Raw genomic sequence first — 22,177 nt, 5'->3', positions numbered from 1 at the left:
GGTGTTTCATATTTAGAGTTAGGAACTGCATCTTTATTTTAGAGAAGAAATTAGTGAATTTCAGAAAGGTTACATTAAATTTCCATGATTACCCAATTCTTAAGGGTAGAAAATGAGATAAGCATTTAAATTTCTACTTCTATTTAAATCACACATTTTCCAATGATTTGATACATATATATATATATATATATCGTGAAATGATTACCATAAGATTAGTTAGTTAACACATCTACCAGGTCACTTAATTATCTTTCTGTTTTTTGGTAGGTAGTGAGAACATTTAAGATCTACTCCTTTAGCAACTTTCAAGTGTATTATATTGTTAAATATAGTCATCATGCTGTACATGATTCCCTAGAGCTTGTTTGTCTTATAACTGGAAGTTTGTACCCTTTGACCAACCTCTCCCCTTTCCCCCTAACCCCTAGCCCCTGACAACCACCATTCTACTCTCTGTTCCTATGAGTTTGGCTTTTTGGATTTCACATATAAGTGAGATCATACAGTATTTGTCTTTCTCTGTTTTACTTAGCATGATTCCCTCAAGGTCCATCCATATTATCACAAATGGCAGTATTTCCTTCTGTATTATGGTCAAATAATATTATATATTATTATATAATGGTATATATAATAATACAAATATCTCATGTTTTCTTTATCCATTCATCCATTGATGGACACTTAGGTTGTTTCTGTGTCCTGGCTATTGTGAATAATGCTGCAATGAACATGAACATGCAGGTATCTCTACAAAGTAGTGATTTTAATTACTTTGGATTATATACCCAGAAGTGGGAGTGCTGGGTCATATGGCAGTTCTATTTTTAATTTCCGAACGAACCTCCGTGTTATTTTCACTAGTGGCTGCACCAATTTACATTCCCACCAACAATGCTCAAGAGTTCCCTTTTATCCACATCCTCATCAACTCTTGTGATCTTTTGTCTTATTTATAATAGCCATTCTGACAGGTGTAAGGTGATATCTCATTGTGGTTTTGATTTGCATTTCCCTGATAACGAGTGATGCTTGAGCACCTTTCCATGTGCCTGTTGGCTATTGTATGTATTCCTTAAAAAAAATGTTCAAAGAGATTGAGTCAGTAATCAAAAACCTCCCCCCCCCTATAAAAGTGCCAGGACCAGATGCCTTCACTAGGGAATTCTACCAAACATTTAAAGAAAACTTAGTGCCAATTCTTCTCAAACTTTTCCAAAAAACTGAAGATGAGAGACCACTCCCAAACTCATTTTATGAGGCCAGAATTACCCTGACGCCCAGAGAAAAGAAAAGAAAATTACAGGAAAACATCACTGATGAATATAGATGCAAACATTCTCAACAGCACATTACAAGGATTATATGCATAATCAAGTGGGCTATATCACTGAGACACCAGGATGGTTTAACATCAGCAAATCAATTAACATGATACAGCACATTAACAAAATGAAGGATAAAAATCATATGATCATGTCAATAGATGTAGAAAAAGCATTTGACAAAACTCACATTGTTTCATGGTAAAAACTCCCAACATGTTGGATACAGAAGGGACATACTTCAACATAATAAATGCCATGTATGACAAGCTCACAGCTAACATCATATTGAGATGAAAAGCTAAATATTTTTCCTTTAAGATTAGGAATAAGACAAGAGTGCCCATTCCCATTACTCCTTTTCAACATAGTGCTGCACCTCCTAGCTAAAGTAATCAGGAAAGAAAAAGAAATAAAGCATATCCAAATTGAAAAGGAAGAGGAAAACTTGTCTCTATTTGCAGATGATATAATTTATATGTAGAAAATCCTAGACTCCACCAAAAAAACTGTTAGAGCTAACTAACAAATTTAGTAAAACTGCAGGGTACAATATAAATATACCAAAATTAGTTGTGTTTCTGTACACTAACAGCAAACTATGTGAAAAAGAAATAAAGAAAACAATCCCACTTATAACAGCATCAAAAAGAATAAAATACTCAGGAATAAGTTCAACTAAGGAGATCAAAGATCTGTATACTGAAAACTATAAGACATTGATAAGAGAAATTGAAAAAGACACAAACAAAAAGATATTCCATGTTCATGCAACAGAAGACTCAATATTATTAAAATGTCCATACTACCCAAAGCCATCTATAGATTCAGTGAAATCCCTATCAAAATTCTAATGGTATTTTTCACAGAAGTAGAAAAAAAAAAACTCTCTAAAATTTGTATAGAACTGCAAAAGACCCCAGAGATCCAAAACAATCCTGAAGAAGAGAACAAAGCTGTAGGGATAACAGTTCCTGATTTAAGATTATATTATAAAGTTATAGTAATCAAAACAGTGTGGTACTTGCATAAAAACAGACACATAGACCAGTGGAACAGAATCAAGAGCCCAGAAATAAATCCTGCATATAATGTCAATTAATATTTGACAAGGCAACCATGAATACTCAATGGAAAAGGTATAGTTTCTTCAATAAATGGTGTTAGGGAAACTGTATATTCATATACAAAAGAGTGGAAATCTACTCCTATCTAACGCCACTCATAAAAATTAATTGGAAATGGGTGAAAAACGTCAATGTAAGACATGAAGTTGTAAAACTCCTAGAAGAAAACATAGGGAAAAAACTCCTTAACATTGGTCTTGGCAATGATTTTCTTGGATACGACACCAAAAGTACAAGTAACAAAAACAAAAATAAACAAATAGTGCTACATCAAACTAAACAGCTTCTGCACAGCAAAAGAAACAATAAATAAAATGCAAAGGCAGCCTATAGAATGGGAGAAAATACGTGCAAATCATATAGCTCTGAAGAAGGTCATTTCTGGTAAGATGACATTTGAACAGAGATCTTGAGAAAGGCAAGAAATCAGCTAAGAAGATGTCCAAAGGAAAAGTAGACCAGGCAGATAGGAAAACAAATGCCTGGGCTCTGAGGAAAGAGCATACCTTCTTTCTTTAAGGTCATAAAATGTGCCATTTTGGGTTGAGAAGAGTGAGCTAGAGCATGGTGTAGCATTTGAAGTTAGAATGATAGTTTGGAGATAGTTGGTTAGAGCCTGGTCAAATATGGTAAGGTATTTGTATTTTATTCCAAGTAAAATGAGAGTTATTAGTGGAATTTAATAAATAATTACATGATCAGACCTACAGTTTACTAGTATCACTCAGGCTGCTCTGTTGGAAAATGACTGGGAAGTGTAAAGAGGAAAGCAAGTAAACTGGGAAGAAGCCTATTGTAACAATTCATGCCTGAAATGATGGTATCTTGGATGTTAGTACTGTTGGTGATGACAAGGTTAAAGTCTGGATTCCACAAGTAGAGCTGAAAGGTTTCTTGACTGATGAGATAAGTAGTAAGTGAGAAATAGAGAAGTCAAAGATGACTCCAAGTCTTATGGACTGAACAAATAAGAGAATGTAGTTGCCATTTAATGACATGGGGTAACATTATAAGAGGGAACTTTTACTTTTAGATATGTCAAGTTTGAGAAGCTTGGTAGATTTAGAAATGGAGATAGCAAATATTCTGTTTGATATCATTCAGGAGTTCACAGAAGGTGTTGAAACAGGAGATAAAGACATTGGAGTCATCAGGTGAAAATAATGTTTAAAGCCATAGGAATGGATAAAATCATCTAGGAAGTGAATAAGAAAAGATATGCAAAACCTGAGCCCTAGGCCAGTCTATTTTAAAGGAGGAGGAAGATAGCACTAGCAGGAATGAGAATGAGAGGCAGTGAGGAAAGAGAAGAACTAAATTAGAGAGAAATCGAATGGCTCTAATTAGAGGAGAAGGAGGATGAAAGGGAGGAAGAAGAGGGGAGGAATAAGAAAGAGGACAAAGAAGAAACATCTCATGAAAGATAAATCAAATGATTCTGATAGTTAAATAAGATAAGGACTGAACATTGAATTAGCAAAGCACAAATTAAGAAGTTTCTGTAGATTTTCTCAGTAAAATAAGGAGCTAAATTCTCAGCTGAAAATGTGGAAGAAGAAACTGGTGTTTATGTTTTGAGGAGAGAAGAGAGTGAAACGACCCTTTCAAAACTAGGAATGTGAATCATGCAAGGCAAAGTAGAGTGAAGGGCAGTTTTCTCTCATTGCTCTCGGCAGGACTAAACCGTTCCGTCTAAGGCAGTCTGCTCATGCTTTCATGAACATGCTTAGCACTTTTATTAAGGTTATTCACTTCTCTGTCTCTTCTGTTAGACTGTAAGTTCTTTAAAAAAAATGACCATTTTTTAGATTCCTGACAATCATGTTTTTCATAGAACCATATTAAAGAATTTTCAGTGAAAAAAAGGGTCCAGAGTTAAGTGGCAGCCTAAGGTCAGGCAAAGACTAAAGAAGAACCATGAATTTTAGCATCTACAAATTATAAATACATTAAGAAGTGTCATCAAACATTCAAGAATTTGTGCGTGGATATTAGGCAGCACAGAGCTAGAGATCCTACTGCAACTGTGGTTAAAAAAATAGAAATTCATAATGATGTATGTAGAGAACAGCAGATCTTAAAGGGTCTAAGTGGGTGTTAGGATATGAACAACATAGAAGACGTTTTATAATGAATTTTCTACCTTCGATAGAATTTTCGTCTCATTCTTGCCTAGTTTGAAAATTATTCCAAGAGTGTAAGTGGTCCTAAAGTGGAAGCAAATAAAGTCATCTGATTAAATTGAATCATTCCAGTATAGATTGCCACATGAAACTGACCACTCTAATAATAATATTTTCATTGTTGTCTAAAGCAAAGTGAGAGTATCATAAGAAATACTGAAAAAACGTGACATAGTTGATATAGACATCTAAATATAAATTTATTCAAAATAATTAAACCCAGGCTTAAGGATGGGAAATTATGAGAGTGATAGTGGAAATTTTTCATTGATTAGATGTGCTGGATCCTGTTCAGATATTTCCTTGGATTTACTTGACGGTGGTTTTTGCTTGATGCTACTGATGATCTGTCAGGATGATTGTCTGGACCTAGAGAATTCTTATAGGCTATAGATGGAGCTTTATGAGCTTCATCACCAATACATGGTAGTGGCCTTGTGGCAGTGTCTGGTGGTCCTCTATAGCACCTGGCCCTTTTCCTTCACATCACTTACGTAAACAACTGGCCATGGCTTGGGACATGCTTGCTGCCCCTCTTGTCCCTGAAGCCAGAGACCTGAAGTGTTCACCTACTGCACGTTGCAGCAAACTCATCCCACACCCACCCCACAATGGGACCTGCAAGACTGAAAGACAAAGAAAAGTTGTGAGTGTTGCTGGCACAAGCCTTAGAGACTGCCACTGCTATCTTGAGATCTGGTTTCCCTGGAAACTACCCAAAAAAGAAGAATGCCTGGAAGTGCCTGGATTGGCACCCTGTGGAGTAAACTTTGACCAATGGGACATGCAAGCAAGTAGATAACTAGACTCTCTTTCTGCTCTGAACAAAGTATTCAATAAAACAGTAGGTTATATTAGAAGACATCCTGTAAAACAGAATTATCAGCTGCACTTGTTATAATTTCAGATTAGTGATACAGTCTTATCTTTGCTTCTCTTCTTTCCTTTCCTCATCAGGACTAAATTCCACTTAGATTCTATTTTTCCTGGAACCTAGTCTAAAATGAGATTTCTTTATACATGCATTTAAATCATTCTTAGGATAAGGTCTATTTCTTAAAGTCTGTATGAAGAATAAAAGCAAATTTTGTTGCAGTTTTTCTTTATTAGGTCTAAATAAATCTCTTTTAATAATGAGGACTTTTCTTAAAAGTAAAGTATAGGAAACAGTTTATGGGATAAACAGATTGACTTTAAAAAAAGTAGTGTTATTCTAATACGGCACTTAATTCCCAGAGTAGTAAAGAAAGAAAGAGAGAGAGAGAGGGAGGGAGGAAAGAAAAGAAAGAAAGAAAGGAAAGAAGGAAGGGAGGAAGGAAGAAAACTCCTTGGCTATTTCCATGAAATCAGAGCACCACAGTAAATACGTGAATTTAATTCAGAAAGTCTAATCTCATTACTCCAAAATGATTCACACACTTGTTCCTTTATTTACTCATTCAATTGACATATATTTTTGAACAACTATTGTGTGCCGGGTACCATACCAGCTGCTTGCAAAATGTTAATGACCAATAAAGAAAGGTACCTGCTCTCTTAAAGCTAACATTTTCTTGGGTAAGGTTATACAATATACATAATTAATAAGCAAATAGATAGTATGTTACAAGATTATAGATTTTACTGGGGGAACAGTAAAGAAGAGAAAGGTGGCTCATTGCAAGCAGTAGTTGGAAGTAGTTGCAGTATTAAATAGAGTGACTGGGATAGGCCTTGCTGAGAAATTGAGATTTGAAGAGAGGCTTGAAGGAGCTAAGTCGAGTAGATGTGTGGGAGAGAAATATTCCAGATGGAGGCATCAGCTCATGCAAAGGCACTGAGGTTTTGTCTGGATATAACCAGGAGGCTCAGTGACCAGACCTTACAGAGTAAAAAGAAAGTAATGTATATAAATCTAGTGAGGAAAGAGGCAAAATGTGAGATCTTTGGGGAACGATAAGGATGTTGACTTTGCCTCTGAATGGAATAGGCATTGCAGAGTTTTGAGGAGAGAGACAATATGATCTGCCTTATATATTAAACGTACATTCTGTTGGCTGTATTGGTAACAGGCTGTGAACATGAGATTAGAAGCAGTTAGGAAAGCTATTTGTAGTAATCCAGGTCAAATATGGTGTTGGCATAAGCTAGGGAGATTGCAGTGCAGATGTTGAAAAATGTTAAAATTCTGAAAGTAGGGCTAATAGGATTTTCTAAACGGTTATATATGAAGTGTGAGAAAAAGGCAAGAGTCATAATACTCCAAAAACAATTGTAAAAATGTACTTGCTTTTCACTCAGAAGGGAAAAGTGATGGATATTTTGGGTGGGGGAGGTGAAGAGATCAAGAGTGTAGTTTCAGACACAGTGAGTTTAAGGTCTCTGTTAGGTATGCAAATGAGGGTGCTAAGTAATCTGTTGAATATACAAGCCTGTTTTTCAGAAGAACAGTTTGGACTGGAAAGATTATTGGAGAGATTTGAGCACATAGTTGGCATTGAATATTGTAACACCAGATGACACCAAGAGGAAACTAGGTGTAGATAACAGGGTAAAGATTTTCTAAAGATGAACGATGAAGGGTTGGGGAAGAGAAAACATCAGAGGTGACTGAGAAGGAGTGTGAAGTGAGGGAGGAGAAAACGCAAAAGTATATGGAATCCTAGGCCAATAAAATAAATGTTGCAAGGAGCTAATAATCTACCATGTCAAATACTGCTGCTAAATCAATAAAGTGAGAAATTAAAATTTACAATTGAATTTACCAACATGTATGTAATAGGTGACTGTGAAAGGGGCAATTCCATCTAAGTAATGAGTATAATCATGATTAGAGGGGGTTTAAAAGAAAATGAGAGAGAAATTAAAGACAGTGAGTAAAGATAAAAATTTCCTGAAGTTTTGTTTTAAAAAGGAACAAATATATGGTTTGCTTAGCTGGTAAAAAAATGGATCAAGAAACTTCTTGAACGATGAGTATAGATTCTAGGGTAGATGTGATGTTTACGATCTGTGACAAATAAACTCTCATAGCCCACAAATGTACCTACATCTGGCAATGTATCTGGCATCTATGCCCCTGAAAGTGTGGGCACAACTTGTGATTTGCTTTCAATCAATAGAATATAACAAAGATAATGGGGTGTCGCTTTCATGATTACATTACATAAAATTTTAACTTCGGTCTTGCTAGTAAACTCTATTGATTCTCTTTCTTGCTGGCTTTGATGACATAAGCCATCATATAGTAGTGCCCAGGTGGAAGAACTAAAGGTGCCCTTGGACTGACAGCCAGCCAGGAGCTGAGGCCCCAAGCTGAGAACGCTCCAGAAACTGGGTCCTGACAATAACTGTGTGAGCCTGGAAGAGGATCTCTCCCCAGTAAAGCCATAGATGACACCCCAGCCCTGACTGACACTGTGAGTGTAGCCTCATGAGAGACCCTGAAGTAGATTATCCAGCTAAAACATGCCCAGATTCCTGACCCACAGAAACTGTGAGATAATATATGTTTGTGGTTTTAAGGCACTAATTTTTCAGTAATTTATTACACAGCAATAAAAAATGAATGCTTGGTCTTTGAAGATTCTCCTCTGATTCCTTCAATTGTTTTAGTAACTAGAAGAAAGTCACCACGTAGAAGTGAGTATGGGGAGGAGATGTTTGGTGTTTGAGGAAAACAGGGGGTGCAAAGTTGTCATCTAGGAAGTTGAAGAGAGAATGGATTAGGAATACATACTATGACAGCCTAGCAGCATGAAGAGTTCACTCTTCAAGTTCAGGCCATGGTATTTTATCTGAGAATATTCAGTTTGGTTGTCTATTTTTCTCTAGCCCTACTCCAGTTTAGGTTTGGAGTGCTGCCACCCTAAAGCTACTGAGCTAGAAAGATTTGAGATAGTGGTCTGAGAGTGGAGTGAATGAAACTGAGATCACAGTAATAAGTAATAACAAAGTCTAGGTCTTGTTCATGGCAGTGAGTAGCTGAGATGCGCAGAAGACACAGTCAATGGAAAAGAGTCATTCAAGAGACTGAGGGACCAGTTATGATGAAAATCACCTATGTGAATATGAAAGTAGCCAAAAAGAAAGACAAAAATATATTGAAAATGGTGACAGTGACCCAAGAAATAAAACTTGTTTTTTAACATCTTTATTGGAGTATAATTGCTTTTGAGTGTTGTGTTAGTTTCTGCTGTATAACAAAGTGAATCAGCTATATGCATATGTATATCCCCACATCCCCTCCCTCTTGCATCTCCCTCCCACCCTCCTTATCCCACTCCTCTACGTGGTCGCAAAACACCGAGCTGATCTCCCTGTGCCATGCAGCTGCTTCCCACTAGCTCTCTATTTTACATTTGGCAGTGTATATATGTCAATGCTACTCTCTTACTTTGTCCCAGCTTACTCTTCCCCCTCCCTGTGTCCTCAAGTCCATTCTCTACGTCCGTGTCTTTATCTTTATTCCTGTCCTGCCCCTAGGTTCATCAAAACCTTTTTTTTTTTTTAGATTCCATATATATATATATATATATATATATATGTTAGCATATGGTATTTGTTTTGCTCTTTCTGACCTACTTCACTCTGTATGACAGACTCTAGGTCCATCCACCTCACTACAACTAACTCAATTTCATTTCTTTTTAATGGCTGAGTAATATTCCATTGTATATATGTGCCATATCTTCTTTATCCAGTCATCTGTTGATGGACACTTAGGTTGCTTCCATGTCCTGGCTATTGTAAATAGTGCTGCATTGAACATTGTGGTATATGACTCTTGTTGAATTATTGTTTTCTCAGGGTATATGCCCAGTAGTGGGATTGCTGGGTCGTATGGTAGTTCTATGTTTAGTTTTTTAAGTAACCTCCGTATTGTTCTCCATAGTGGCTGTATCAGTTTTCATTCCCACCAACAGTACAAGAGGGTTCCCTTTTCTCCACACCCTCTCCAGCATTTATTGTTTGTAGATTTTTAAATGATGGCCATTCTGACCAGTGTGAGGTGATACCTCATTGTAGTTTTGATTTGCATTTCTCTAATGATTAGAGATGTTGAGCATCCTTTCATGTGTTTGTTGGCAATCTGTATATCTTCTTTGGAGAAATGTCTATTTAGGTCTTCTGCCCATTTTTGGTTGGGTTGTTTGTTTTTTGATATCGAGCTGCATGAGCTATTTGTATAATTAATCCTTTGTCAGTTGCTTCGTTTGCAAATATTTTCTCCCATTCTGAGGGTTGTCTTTTCATCTTATTTATGGTTTCCTTTGCTGTGCAAAGGTTTTTAAGTTTCATTAGGTCCCATTTGTTTATTTTGTTTTTATTTCCATTTCTCTAAGAGGTGGGTCAAAAAGGATCTTGCTGTGGTTTATGTCAAGGAGTGTTCTTCCTTTGTTTTCCTCTAAGACTTTTATAGTGTCTGGCCTTACATTTAGGTCTTTAATCCATTTGGAGTTTATTTTTGTGTATGGTGTTAGAAAGTGTTCTAATTTCATTCTTTTTCATGCAGCTGTCCAGTTTTCCCAGCACCACTTATTGAAGAGGCTGTCTTTTCTCCATTGTATACTCTTGCCTCCTTTATCAAAGATAAGGTGACCAAATGAGCTTGGGTTTATCGCTGGGCTTTCTATCCTATTCCATTGATCTATATTTCTGTTTTTGTGCCAGTACCATACTGTCTTGATTTCTGTAGCTTTGTACTATATTCTGAAGTGAGGGAGCCTGATTCCTCCAGCTCCATTTTTCTTTCTCAAGATTGTTTTGGTATTTGGAGTCTTTTGTGTTTCCATACAAATTGTGCAATTTTTTGTTCTAGTTCTGTGAAATATGCCCTTGGTAGTTTGATAGGGATTGCATTGAATCTGTAGATTGCTTTGGGTAGTATAGTCATTTTCACAATGTTTATCTTCCAATCCAAGAATGTGGTATATCTCTCCATCTGTTTGACTCGTCTTTAATTTCTTTTATCAGTGTCTTATAGTTTTCTGCATACAGGTCTTCTGTCTCCTTAGGTAGGTCTATTCTTAGGTATTTTATTCTTTTTGTTTCAATGGTAAATGGGAGTGTTTCCTTAATTTCTCTGAGATTTTTCATCATTAGTGTATAGGAATGAAAGAGATTTCTGTGCATTAATTTTGTATCCTGCTACTCTACCAAATTGCTTGATTAGCTCTAGTAGTTTTCTGGTGGTATCTTTAGGATTCTGTATGTATAGTATTATGTCATCTGCAAAAGTGACAGTTTTACTTCTTCTTTTGTGATTTGGATTCCTTTTATTTCTTTATCTTCTCTGATTGCTGTGGCTAAAACTTCCAAAACTATGTTGAATAGTAGCGGTGAGAGTGCGCAACCTTGTCTTGTTCCTGATCTTAGTGGAAATGGTTTCAGTTTTTCACCATTGAGAACGATGTTGGCTGTGGATTTGTCATATATGGCCTTTATTATGTTGAGGTAGGTTCCCTCTATGATGCCTACTTTCTGGAGAGCTTTTATCATAAATGGCTGTTGAATTTTGTCGAAATCTTTTTTCATCTATTGAGATTATCATATGGTTTTTTTCCTTTAATTTTTTAATATGATGTATCACATTGATTGATTTGCATATATTGAAGAATCCTTGCATTCCTGGGATAAACCCCACTTGGTCATGGTGTATGATCCTTTTAATGTGGTGTTGGATTCTGTTTGCTAGTATTTTGTTGAGAATTTTTGCATCTTTGTTCATCAGTGATATTGGCCTGTAGTATTCTTTTTTTGTGACATCTGTGTCTGGTTTTGGTATCAGGGTGATGGTGACCTCGTAGAATGAGTTTTGGAGTGTTCCTCCCTCTGCTGTATTTTGGAAGAGTTTGAGAAGGATAAGTGTTAGCTCTTCTCTAAATGTTTGATAGAATTCGCCTGTGAAGCCATCTGGTCCTGGGCTTTTGTTTGTTGGAAGACTTTTAATCACAGTTTCAACTTCAGTGCTTGTGATTGGTCTGTTTATATTTTCTATTTCTTCCCGGTTCAGTCTCGGAACGTTATGCTTTTCTAAGAATTTGTCCATCTCTTCCAGGTTGTCCATTTTATTGGCATAGAGTTGCTTGTAGTAATCTCTCACGATCCTTTGTATTTCTGTAGTGTCCATTGTTAGTTCTCCGATTTCATTTCTAATTCTGTTGATTTGAGTCTTCTCCCTTTTTTTCTTGATGAATCTGGCTAATGGTTTATCAATTTTGTTTATCTTCTCAAGTAACCAGCTTTTACTTTTATTGATCTTTCCAATTGTTTCTTTCGTTTTCATTTATTTCTGATCTGGTCTTTATGATTTCCTTCCTTCTGCTAACTTTAGGGGGTTTTTGTTCTTCTTTCTCTAATTGCTTTAAGTGTAAGCTTAGGTTGTTTATTTGAGATTTTCCTTCTTTCTTGAGGTAGTATTGTATTGCTGTAAACTTCTCTCTTAGAGCTTTTAATGCTTTTGCTGCATGCCATAGGTTTTGTGTTGTCGTGTTTTTATTATCATTTGTTTCTAGGTATTTTTTAAATTTCCTCTTTGATTTCTTCAATGATCTCTTGATTATTTAGTAGTGTATTGTTTAGCCTCCATGTGTTTGTATTTTTTACAGTTTTTTCCTGTAATTGATACCTAGTCTCATAGTGTTTTTATCAGAAAAGATACTTGATACGATTTCAATTTTATTAAATTTACCAAGGCTTGATTTGTGACCCAAGATATGATCTCTCCTGGAGAATGTTCCATGAGCCCTGGAGAAGAAAGTGTATTCTGTTGTTTTTGGATGGAATGTCCTATAAATATCAATTAAGTCCATCTTGTTTATTATGTCATTTAAAGCTTGTGTTTCCTTATTTATCTTCATTTTGGATAATCTGTCCGTTGGTGAAAGTGTGGTGTTCAAGTCCCCTACTATTATTGTGTAATGTCGATTTCTCCTATTATGGCTGTTAGCATTTGCCTTTTGTATCGAGGTATTCCTATGTTGGGTGCATAAATATTTGCAATTGTTATATCTTCTTCTTGGATTGTTCCCTTGATCATTATGTAGTGTCCTTCTTTGTCTCTTTTAATAATCTTTATTTTAAAGTCTATTTTGTCTGATACGAGAATTGCTACTCCAGCTTTCTTTTGATTTCCATTTGCATGGAATATCTTTTTCCATCCCCTCACTTTCAGTCTGTATGTGTCCTTAGGTCTGAAATGGGTCTCTTGTAGACAGCATATGTATGGGTCTTAAAACTTTTTAAAGAGAGTGGGAATGATTTAGGGGTTGGCAGATGATGGTATCAGTGAGATAAATACGGTGGATGAGATAATCACATGGCACATGATACAAAACTGGAGGAGAGTAGTGGAGGTGAGAGGAAGAATTGTCTAAAAGAGACAAAAGGGAGCAGCAATAAGACCTCTTTCCAGCTTTAGGCTCAGTGATATGAAGACTGAGGAAGAAAAAGCAACCAGCATTTGAGGGAACTGCAGAATAAGTGCTACACTTGAGGGAACATATGATTTTTTGATTTACAATTCAGCTAAAATATGAAAAGATGGTTTGGAGAAAATATTGAGGATATAGCAGATGTTGCTTCTTATGGACGTTAAAGTTCAGAGGGCTCTGTCAATACCCTTCAGCCAAAGACCACAGGAACACACATATATTGAATAGTTCAGTAAAGTTGGGTTTATTGGCTTGTCAAAACCTGTTGCACCATAATGCAACATTGGATATTTCAATTAGAGAAAAGTAGAAAGGATTTTTATAGGATTTGGTCTTGTGTTAGATTTTTTGGTAGAAAGTACAAAGAAAGGGGAATTTTGCTCTGGACTGGATTGCTTTAAAGAAGTGCAGTAATTCTTTAATTTGGTATTTTATTAACTCCTATCTAGAAAATCAGAAGAAGAAAAGAGGCTACATCTGATTTGGAAAGAAGCACTGGTCACTCCTATTAGCCAGTATAAGAGAATATTTAGTCAATTTGATGTTTAGTACAATGTTCTTCCTTTTGTCTGTGTTCAGACATAATTATGAAGTTGTCTGGGTTTTGGTTTTGTTTTCATCTATCCAGTCACAGTGTTTTTGTCTTATGTTGCTGTTCTGTGCAGTTTTATATTCAGTGGGAGAACACCATGACCTAATTGTGAGCTGTAGGCCATCTCTTGTCTATCAGGGGATGCATTTCCCTTTCCCAGCTAGGAGAATGGTCTTAGAAGTTGGGAAGGAGTGTGATAAGGAACAAATTAACATAGTTATATATACAGGAATTAGTGTGTAAATATGAGGGTGAGTATAAGAGTCTAAGGCTTTTTGTGATGACTGTTATGAACAGGGATGATTAAGGTGCATGATTAAGCATAGTATAATATGCTAACTCATTCAAGAGAATATTCTGTAACTGTTGATTATGATAATAATAAACATAATCATGTTTTTATAAGCTATCATCTATTTAGTGCCTATTTTCATCAAATGTTTTACTAAGTATATTATATATAATTTAATAGTTTATTTAATTATCACAAGGTAGTTTTATTTTTACTTTTTAATGAGAAAACCAAGCCCCAGTAGTTTAAGCCTCAAAATCACATCCTTAGTCCTGACTTCAGAGCTCTTAACCACTGTTTCCTGTCAATTCTACTAATGATACAATGTTCAATAAAAATATAGACTAGAGAATTTCAGTTAATCTGAGGTTGCAGCAATATGCAATTAATATTTACAGATATAAACAAAATGAAAGAAATCTTGGAAAAAAAATAACAAAATATTTAAGATTGAACAGTGGAACCAGGAGCAATTTATTTTTATTTCTAATGGTGCTATAATATTTTTGTGCAATTAATAATAATGTTTACCTACAATTACTTGTCAGAATAAAGGTCACTTTTTAAAAAAATTTTATTTTTGGCTGTGATGGGTCTTCATTGCTGTGCGTGGGCTTTTCTCTAGTTGTGGTGAGGATGGGCTACTCTTTTTTGTTGTGCGTGGGCTTCTCATTGTGGTGGCTTCTGTTGTAGAGCACAGGCTCTAGGTGTGTGGGCTTCAATAGTTGTGGCATGTGGGCTCAGTAGTTGTGGCTCACGAGCTCTAGAGTGCAGGCTCAGTAGTTGTGGCATTTGGGCTTAGTTGCCCTGTGGCATGTGGGATCTTCCCGGACCAGGGATCAAACCCGTGTCCCCTGAATTGGCAGGCAGATACTTAACCACTGCGCCACCAGGGAAGTCCCTGAAATAAATGTCATTTTAAATAAAAATCTTCCATTGAATCCCCCGAGATTCTGAGCAGTAATAATCCCTTGAGCTAACTGTATTTTATAATATGAATATAATTACATTGGAAGCTAGAATAATTTTCTCCGAATTTTACTGGCTACTGTGAATCATTTCAAGTTAAATCCAGGAGATTATTTTCCAAAAGATTTATCCAAATGTCTAACTACTTATAATTAAGCAGTAAAGAGTATAATATAATTTCTTTGCTTATCAGATAACTTAATTTAAAGATGAGCATATGCACATATATTTTAGTTATTGCAATCTATTATTTAATAGGGAATTTAAATGCAGTTGCTGTGTTTTCAGTCATTCTTTTTTTCAAGTATATGTTATTGTTTTTTTTTTTTTATTTTAAATAATTGAAAGCCACAGATCTACAGAAAAATATACAAGGACAGACAAAGTATGAGTATTTCAATTAGAGACTCAATTTTGGAAATTATGTATTATATATATTAAGTACAGTTTATAGATTTCATGATAACTATATGCCTTGAAATTAATCAACTACAATTTATAGGAAACTTAGAAGAACAAAAAGTTTATGGTAAAAGTATATGATAAATAGCCTAGTTTCTTCATCAAATAAATTACAAGGAAAATTAAAACATGAAAAACAGAGGCAAATATATATATATATATGAAGAACCTAAAGAGACATCAACTAACAGCAATGTTTAGACTTTATTTTGACCCTGATTCAAATAAAAAAGCTATAAGGGCAAAAACAAGAGAACATTTGACATTTATAAGACAACTGCATATTTGAACAAAAGATATTTTATATTAAGATATTATTACTTTTTAATTATGACCATGTTAACGTGGTTACTTTTTTAAAATTCTTAACTTTTAGAGATACCTAATGAAATATTTATGAATGAAATGATATGATACTGGAGGACGTAGTGGGTGGGGTATAGATGAAACTATATTAATCTTGCATTGATGACTGTTAAAGCTGAGTAACAGAAATGAGGAAATGGTTATACTATTCTATTTTTATATTGCTTGAAATTTTCCATTCTCAAAATGAATAAAAATAAAACTAAATCATTACATATAAAAAAACGCAGAAACTTTGACATAGAGATCACAGAGGAATTTTTTAAAGATAACTTTATAGATATATTTTTCTTTTATACCAACTATATGACTTATACTGGCTTTATTACTTTCATTAATTTATTATATTTGTATCTATTTCTATATTTGGTCTAACATTTCTCCATGTCTAATTAGTTCATAAGTGTATTATAACTCTAATCACATAATTACTCAACTGACAAACATTTGAATGTCAATATCAAACTATTCCAAAGAAAGCAAACTGAGACCAGAAATCACTTATTAAACTGCTTTCCTGAAAGAAAAAAAAAATTATTGTGGATCATGCATCTTGTGCTTCCTTTAATTAGCATAGTTATTCAGTTATCCTGGATTTTAATAGAAGCTCAATCAGTCCATATATGAGGGCTGACTATTAGGATGAATGCATAGTGGGATAGGTGGATGGATTACTTAATGGATGGAATAGCATGGAGTAACATTTTTAAATGGTATGTTTAGTCTGGGAAGCTGAAAACTAAGGAGAGGTATTTTATTTATCTGCAAATATTTGAGGATTTCTGTTTTAGAATTGAGAGTAGACAGGTACTTTTTGCTTTATTTTTTAAAAAATTAATTGGTTTTATTTATTTATTTTTGGCTGTGTTGGGTCTCTGTTGCTGCATGTGGCTATCTCTAGTTGTGGCGAGTGGGGGCTACTCTTCGTTGCGGTGCACAGGCTTCTCATTGCGGTGGCTTCTCTTGTTGCGGAGCACAGGCTCTAGGCGTGCGGGCTTCAGTAGTTGTGGCATGCGGGTTCAGTAGTTGTGGCTCGTGGGCTCTAGAGTGCAGGCTCAGTAGTTGTGGCACATGGGCTTAGTTGCTCCGCGGCATGTGGGATCATCCCGGACCAGGGATTGAACCCGTGTCCCCTGCATTGGCAGGAGGATTCTTAACCACTGCGCCACCAGGGAAGCCTGTACTTTTTGCTTTAGATAGCAGATGGGAGCTGCTTGTATGAGATTTATAGGACCATAGTTGCTTGAATATAAGGAGAAATTAAATATTTAGGGATGTCTAGCAATGAATATGCTGCTTCTTAAACTAGCATGTTACACTAAATTATTGACAAAAATTAGTTCTGTCAAAGGTGCTATACAGATAATTTATGTTCCTCCATTGGGAAGCCTGATAGAGACAATCTAGTTTCAGTTCAACTCTGTGATCCTATATTTTAAATTACTACAAAGAAAAATTATAAAGTATAAATGTATCTTTATTTACTGAGGAAATGACTTAATATTGTTAGATCTTGGATTTAAGTACTTTTATTTTATAGCTTGTCCTGGAAAATGAGTGACAAAAAAAAATCACAGTATGAATGGTAGCACATTTAAAAATTGTCTTCCAAATGTCAATAAAGAACATTAATGTTTAGAACTTGAAACATAAGCTTCCACTGAAGTATAACTAGAAAGCCTCTGATTCTAAGCCATGATATACTGACACCTCACAAACCTCTAAGTTATTGCATGGAGTCCAGTTTTCCATATTTATACCAGACTGTCATTAGATTGAATACTTTGCATCACACACACTTCTACTCTTTATTGTTTGCTTCCATTGTATTCATTTTTAAACAGACATTAATATATTATTCATATACCATATAATTCATCCATTTAAGGTACAATTCAGTGTTTTTTAGTATATTTATAAAGTAGTATCCTATTGCTGCAATCAATTTTAGGACATTTCATCATGTCAGAAAAAACCTTTGGGCCCAATAGCACTACTGATTCCACCATTTCCCTCACCCCTAAGCTTAAGGCAACCATTAATATACTTTCTGTCTCTATAGAGTTACTTACAGTAACTATTTTAGATAAATGGAATCATACAAATGTGATCTTTTATGACTGGCTTGTTTCACTTAGAATAAAGTTTTAAAGGTTCACCCATGTTATAGCATGTATTATATTAATACGCCACATTGTATTAATCCGTTCAACAGTTGATGGACATTTTTGCTGTTTCTATTGCTGTTATTATGAATAATGATGCTATGAACATTAACATACAGGTTTTTCTCTGGACATGTTTTCATTTCTCTTAGTTATTTACCTAGGAATACAATTTCTGGATTACATGGTAACTCTATGTTTAACATCTTGCCAAACGGTTTTCCAAAGCAAATGGTGTCTCATTGTGACTCTTATTGGCATTTTAATGAAGTGTTAATCATTTTTTCATTTGCTTGTTAGCTATCTGTCTAATTCCTTTGACGAAATGGCAGTTCAGATCCTTTCCTATTTTTAAAGTCTACTTTTTATTATTGAGTTGTAAGATTTCTTTATATATTCTGGATATAAGTCCTTTATTGGGTTTAGAATTAGCGAATATTTTTTTTCCCATTCTGATGGTTGTCTTTCACTTTCATAACGGTATGCCTTGTAGTGCAAAAGTTGATCATTTTGATGAAGTTCAATTTATCTATTTTTTTCTTTTGACATTTGTGATTTTATATCATATTTAAGAAATCTTTGCCTAGTCAAGATTTACTCCTGTCTTCTTCTAAGTATTTTATAGTTTTAGCTCTTACATTTAGATGTATAATTCATTTTGAGGGCTTTTTTTTTTAATGTATGGTGTGAGTAAACAGTTCGACTTCACAACAACTGTGGCTGTACAGTCATTCAAGCACCATTTGTTGTAAAGATTATTCCCTTTCATTCACTGAATTGTCTTGACCCCCTGGACAGAAATTATAACTCTAAGGGTTTATTTCTGGACTCTCAATTTTGTTCTATTGATCTATCATTATGTCTATATTTCCGATTTCTAAATCATTTTTCTTCTATTTCCAGAATTTACTTTTTCAAACATTTCCCCCTTTCCTACACCTCAGCTACCCACTTCCATAGCCATACTCTAGATATTGCTTCACTCATATCAATACTACCTTCATCACTTCTAAAATCTTAATTTCAATTATGACACTCTGGTCAACATCTCCTAACTCACTTGCCACATCAAAATTCTTCAATTCATCAGGAAATCTAGTTCATTGTCCCTCTCCTTTTTCCATATTACTCCCCTGATATCTTAAGTTATCTTCCAGTCTAGCTGAGATTCCATTGTTCATCATAACACTCTCACATAGAATGTAACTCATCAACCACTATCTCTCCCCTACTCACTTCTTGAAACCCCAACTCCAATTATAACTCCCTGTGTATCATTTAAGATGACTGGAAAAAACTATGCTACTTGCTTACTGGATGCTTAGCAATGGTCTATAGGAATCCCACTTTTTTCCCCAATTAAATTTGTTAAATTCCACTCTCTGAAGTGAGAATTTCAATCTCTCCTAAAAATTCTTCCTCTTCTCTACTGCAGAGGCTTGTTGTTTATTCAGAAAATAGAAGTATTTGGACAAGAACTGCACTATCTATTCATTATGCAATCTATCATCTCTCCTTCACATGTATCCGTATACCCTGAACATCCTTTCTTTACTAAGAGAAGACCTCTTCTGTTCCCCAAGCCATCTTCTACACTTCTGTAATATATCCTGTGAGTTCTACACAATGCAAGCAATGCTCTTGCTGTTAACAGCCTTTTAACTGGAAACTAAGTATGCTAAAACATCTACCATGAAAAAATATCCCTGCAATAACCCACTCCTCACTAGCTGACATCCCATTTCCTTGTTCTTCTTCACAGAAAAGACAAAGTCAAATACATTCTTCATTTTTTGCTTTATCAACTCTTTTCTTCAAAATCCTCTCTATAGCCCACTTCAGTCACACATATATCCCCTCCAATCTAATTAAAAACCCTTAAAAACCACTTCTGTTGAGGTAACTAAGGATTTTCACTTTACCCAATCATGATAAAACATCTTAGTCATTTTATTCAGTCTTCGAGAAGCGTTACTGGTGTTCTTTCTTCCTTTGGTTTCGGGAGTATCACATTTTCTTGGTTTTCTTCTCTACCTTTATTCACCTGCCATTATCATCTCTCACTTGAATTATTGTGGGAGCTTCTTAACTGGTGTCCTTACTGCTACTTTTGTTCCTTATAGTCTACCCTAATTTTTCTTAAGATTTGTAAAATTCAAAATATTTTGGCGTAGATCTTGTATATTATTTTCCATAAATTAATAAAAATTTTCATACAAAACAGATTTTAAATTTTATTTAAAAAATTTCAAACCTACCAAAGAAGGTGAAAGAATAGAACAATGAATATCATATGCCCTTTAACTAGAATTACCAATTTTTAATAATTTACCACACTCATTTCCACCATCTCTCTCTTTCTGTGTATGTGTATGCATTTTTAAAATTTTACAAAATTTTTTAAAAGTAGTACAATTGAAGTGTGTTAGCCATTAAAAAAATCACATAACAGAGGACTCTGTCAATATATAGGTCATGCTGTGAGACCTCTAGGATTATCCTTTTTTTTTGAACTAAATCTTGTAATTGAGTGTTTTTCTCTATTCATGCTGAAGTATGCCTTTAACATGCAACCAAAGACTTTTTTTAAAAACAGTTGGTTCTTCTTTGTGTTAACTTTCTAAGTCAAATTAATGACAGTATCAATACCTCTAATTTAGTTTTGCCACAATTTGATCGCTATGAAACCAAAGTTGACATAAGAAAATAAATAGGCTCTAGATAGTATATATGTTGTATTGGTGAAAAATGTGTGTGTATATTTATATATACATATATATATATATATATATATATTCCAATGTAAATGAACAGGTCTTATAAACTTATGAAATGGCTAAAAACCCAACTTGTTTAACAACTGTAATGTAGCCCCTGCCAAAGGTCTGATGGCCACCACAGATTTGCTGTTTGAACCATGTATGCTGTGCCTTTCTGAGGAGGCTAAGAATATACCATTTTTCCATTAAAAAAAAAAAAAAAGAAACTCAACTGCCAAGTGATTGGTGCTTCTGTGGATTCTCACTTCTGTCACCTGGCATGGATCAACACACCCAAGAAACAAGGAGGACTGGGACCCATGAACATTCCCTTGATATCAGACCCCAAGCGCACCATTGCTCAGGACAATGGAGTCTTAAAGGCCGATGAAGGCATCTCATTCAGGAGCCTTTTTATTATTGATGATAAAGGTATCCTTCGACAGATCACCATAAATGACCTTCCTGTTGGCCATTCGGTGGATGAGTCGCTGAGACTAGTTCAGGCCTTCCAGTTTACTGACAAACCTGGGGAAGTATGCCCAGCTGGCTGGAAGCCGGGCAGTGATACCATCAAGCCTGATGTCCAGAAGAGCAAAGAATATTTCTCTAAGCAGAAGTGAGCACTGGGCCATTTTAGGGCCAGGCTGCAGTATGTGGCCATGAGAATAAACCTCTTTTGTACTATTGTCATGCTTAAAACACAAGACCTTACACTCAGCCCAGATGTGGTGTGGGACAGGACAGGCCTTTCCTGCAGGGGTTGGGGAGGCCAGCCTTTCTTCCTCTGGAGGGAATGGCCTGAGCTGTATTATGGGGCAGGCAAACTGATGTGTATAGTAGTAGGGTATCACTTTTGGTCTTTTGTAGTTTTATTAAACTTGAGCTGAGAAAAAAAAAAATTTTTCAGCACTATTTACAATAGCCAGGACATGGAAGCAACTTAAGTGTCCATCGACAGATGAATGGATAAAGAAGATGTGGCACATATATACAATGGAATATTACTCAGCCATAAGAAGAAATGAAATTGAGTTATTTGCAGTGAGGTGGATGGACCTAGAAACTGTCATACCGAGTGAAGTAGTCAGAAAGAGAAAAACAAATACCGTATGCTAACCTATATATATGGAATCCATAAAAAAAAAAAATGGTTCTGACGAACCTAGGCGCAGGACAGGAATAAAGATGCAGATGTAGAGAATGGACTTGAGGACATGGGGAGGGGGAAGGGTAAGCTGGGACAAAGTGAAAGAGTGGCATGGACATAGATACACTACCAAATGTAAAATAGATAGCTAGTGGGAAGCAGCCACATGGCACAGGGAGATCAGCTCGGTGCTTTGTGTCCACCTAGAGGGGTGGGACAGGGAGGGTGGGAGGGAGACACAAGAGGGAGGGGATATGGGGATATATGTATGCATATAGCTGATTCCCTTTGTTATACAGCAGAAACTTACACACCATTATAAAGCAATTATACTCCAATAAAGATGTTAAGAAAAATAAAATATTTGATA

General features: G+C 35.4%; 1 pseudogene across 1 annotated transcript; it reads left to right on the top strand.

Annotated features, from left to right (window-relative positions):
- Positions 1-5,146: 5,146 nt before the first annotated feature.
- LOC309627705 (peroxiredoxin-1 pseudogene) lies at positions 5,147-21,559 on the top strand (annotated as a pseudogene). The gene is made up of 2 exons: positions 5,147-5,432; positions 20,847-21,559. The product of its transcript is annotated as a peroxiredoxin-1 pseudogene (transcript).
- Positions 21,560-22,177: the final 618 nt, after the last annotated feature.

Source organism: Balaenoptera borealis (assembly GCF_965194805.1).
Source record: "Balaenoptera borealis genome assembly, chromosome: 4".
NCBI classification, from domain to species: domain Eukaryota; kingdom Metazoa; phylum Chordata; class Mammalia; order Artiodactyla; family Balaenopteridae; genus Balaenoptera; species Balaenoptera borealis.
The sequence above is the reverse complement of the archived record's forward strand: the minus strand, read 5'-3'. Positions and strand labels throughout refer to the sequence as shown.